Below are 3,567 nucleotides of genomic sequence, written 5' to 3'. Positions count from 1 at the left end.
GGTTCTCGTCGGCCAGGTCATCTGGTTGATAAGCAAGTGTGTGTGTGTCTGTGCACGTGCACCTATGTGCACCAGCCCCTGTCAGCACCCCCAGGGCATCCTGGGTGCCTCAGTCCTGGGGTCTGGCCACTGGCCTTTCTGCCCCAGGGGGTGGAAGCTGAGCCTACGAGACCTTGCAATGAGCCTGGAGTGCTTCCCTGGCCATCTGTTGTCCAGGCCAAGCCTGCAGGGTGCGGGCTGCCCCTCAGAGAGGTGCTTGGGTTCTCGTCGGCCAGGTCATCTGGTTGATAAGCAAGTGTGTGTGTGTCTGTGCACGTGCACCTATGTGCACCAGCCCCTGTCAGCACCCCCAGGATGGAGGCCCTTGCCCAGTCTCCTCACTCCTCTCAGAAAGCAAGACAGCCTGGAACCATCCTACTTGCCCCCAAGCTCAGCCCCAGGCCCTGCCTGCCGGCCCCTGGCCCCCAGCCTCTGTGGCCACCTCTTCCCTGCTGCATGGCCCAGTTCTCCTCCCTCTTCAGGGCTAGCTGGGCTTCCCCCAGTGCCACCGTGGCCTGAGGCTTCTGCATGTCCTGGGGTTCCCTCTGGTCTCTGTCCCTGAGCTTGCGGTCCTTGAGACTGAGTCTGCTCTGTGAATCTTCTGGGGCCCCATCCCAGGTCCAACTCAGGGGCAGAGAGAAGATACAGAGAACCCACATGCCCCAGGCCCGCATGCTGTGGTCTGCAGAGATGATCCACTGTGTGTCTGTGTGTGTATTTGTGTATATGTGTATGTATGTATATGTGTGTATGTGTACGTGTGTGTATGTGTGTACGTGTGTGTGTGCTACACGCACACACACCTGCTGGCCCAGGGACAGCGTGTATAGGATGAGAGGAGACTGGAAGGCTGCCCCCACCCCAGCTCAGGCTGGGGCCCAGCAGCCCTCTGCGGCCATCTCTTCCTCCTGGTCTTCAGGTGTCTGGGCCTGTCCCCTGCTTGAGTGTGTCATGCGGGAGACACACGAGGCTGAGCCATGCAGGCCTGTGTTCCAGTCTCAGCTCTGCCCCTTCCGGCCGGGGGACTGATCCAGTCTTCTTGTTGGTAATGGGGGAGGGAGTGCCCAGTAGGGAGCCAGTGAACCTGTCCACAGCGGTCCTGGCAAGAGGGCGTGCTGTGAGTGGTGGTCCGTGTGTCCCCTCCAGGCCTGCACAGCTCACCCTCTTCCTTCCTCGCCTGGTGACCCCAGCCCCTTCCTTCCTGACTTCACTACTCAGCAGGCCCCTGTACATGGTGGCAATATCCCCAGCGGCTGGAAAGTGACTGCAGGACCCCTCACCGCTGCCCACATTGGGAGAGGAGGCTGCAGGGTCCCCAAGGCTATCCCTATCCCCAATCAAACTTCCTTCCTTTGCCACCACAAAGAAGTCCCAGGGCTGCCGTCGGTGCACACAGCTCACAGGCCATCATGAGGCCCAGGGGGTGGCCAGGAGTGGCCTGCCCCATAACACTGCCCGTGTCCGCCCTTCCCTGTGGAAGACTGGTCAGTGAGCACCTGCTGGCCACCGTGCTGCAGTAAGATGGCCACTGCAGAGGGCGGGGTCCACAGTGCCCCAGGTCACAGGACCAGAGCTCCCTGGGAGCCACCCAAATCTCAGCCTGGCCTCCTGGGACCCTGGTCTTGTGAAACACTTGGAGGGAACTGAAACTTGGACAAGTCACACACACCCCTTGGTCCATCCTTTCCTGGGCCCTGGGGGCCTGGGCCTCTCCAGGGACACCCTCACTTCTGTCTGCACATATGCCCACCCATCTATTAACAGCCCTAAAAATGTGTTAAATGCTTAATAATGTTTTGGGTGCATAGGTCAAAATGTAAAAGATATGCAAAGGGTATAATGTAAAAAGTCTCCTTCTTATCTTCTTATCTCTAGTCTTCCTGCTCCCATTCCCAGAAGTAACCAAGGTTCCTTGCAGGACACTTGAGTTGTTAAAAAGTGATTCTTGCCCAAGGAATTTATATGAATGGTGACATTCTGGGCATCGGTGAGGAAACTGTTTTTGCTGGAGGTGGTTGGGAGGATAGGGCAGTTGTTTCTTTTTTCCTTTTTCTTTTTTATTTTTGAGATGAAGTCTCACTCTGTCACCCAGGCTGCAGTGCAGCGGCATGATCTCAGCTCATTACAACCTCTGCCTCCCAGGTTCAAGTGATTCTGCTGCCTCAGCCTCCCAAGTAGCTGGGATTATAGGCACTCACCACCTTGCCTGGCTAATTTTTTTATTTTTAGTAGAGACAGGGTTTCACCATGTTGGTCAGGCTGGTCTCAACTCCTGACCTCAAATGATCCGCCCGCCTCAGCCTCCCAAAGAGCTGGGATCACAGGCGTGAGCCACTGCACCTGGCCTGGGCAGTCGCTCTTGATCCCTGTAAACATCAAATGAGGAACTCAAGGCTCTTAGGTGGACAGAATCCTCCAGTAATGGACTCAGGATCTTAGGGAAGACAGAGGTCACCAGTAGAGGGTCGTGACTGCAAGTTGTCCAAGTTCTTGGCGTTCTGAACAAAGAATCGGACAAAATGCCCAGCAAAGCAAAGAAAGAATGAAGCAACAAAAGAACGAAAGCAGAGATTTACTGAAAACGAAAGTATGCTCCACGGTGTGGGAGTGGACCAAGCAGTGGCTCAACAGTCCAAATACAGAATCTTCTTGAGTCCAAATATCCCCTAGAAGTTTCCCGTTGGCCACTTCATGCTCATCTCATGTAAATGAAGTGGTGGTCTGCAATCAGTCTGATTTGTTGCAGAAAGCAGCCAACCAGAGGCTGAAGTAAAGTTACAAAGGTCACACTCTTGTGCAAACATCTGATTGGTTGTAAAAAGCAACCAATCAGAGGCTAGGGTGAGGCTGGCACGGTGGCTCAAGCCTGTGATCCCAGCAGTTTGGGAGGCTGAGGCAGGAGGATCACCTGAGATCAGGAGTTCAAGACCAGCTTGGCCAATATGGTGAAACCCCGTCTCTACTAAAAATACAAAAAAATTAGCTGGGCATGGTGGCGGGCACCTGTAATCTCAGCTATTCAGGAAACTGAGGCAGGAGAATCACTTGAACCCAGGGGCAGAGGTTGCAGTGAACGGAGGTAGCACCATTGCACTCCAGCCTCCCTAGTAGGTGGCATTACAGGCGTAATCCACCACCACGCCCAGCTAATTTTTTGTATGCGTTTTCTTTCAATATAGTTCTAGGAAGTTGGCATGAAACAGCCTTAGGTTCCCTGCCTCCAGACCCTATTCTCCTGCCTCATCATGAGAAGCCCTGCCATTTGTGGGGTGCCCAGTGTGTGCCAGACTCTGCTTGGTGGCATATGATGTTCCTGCTTTCCCTGGACTCAGGGCTAGCATTTCGAATCAGCTTCTGGACTCATACACCTCTGGGCTGGAATCCCAGCTCTGCACCTTCCTAGCTGTGTGTCCTTGTGTGAGTTACTCCACCTCTCTGGGTTCTGTCTCCCTGTGTAAACTTGGGAGCATTACACAAGAAAATGCAAGAGTTGGCTGAAGGAGGACCTGGCTTTCTGAGAGCATCCTC

Source organism: Colobus angolensis, unplaced genomic scaffold, assembly GCF_000951035.1.
Source record: "Colobus angolensis palliatus isolate OR3802 unplaced genomic scaffold, Cang.pa_1.0 Scaffold32, whole genome shotgun sequence".
NCBI classification, from domain to species: Eukaryota; Metazoa; Chordata; class Mammalia; order Primates; family Cercopithecidae; genus Colobus; species Colobus angolensis.
This window is presented reverse-complemented; position numbering follows the sequence as displayed.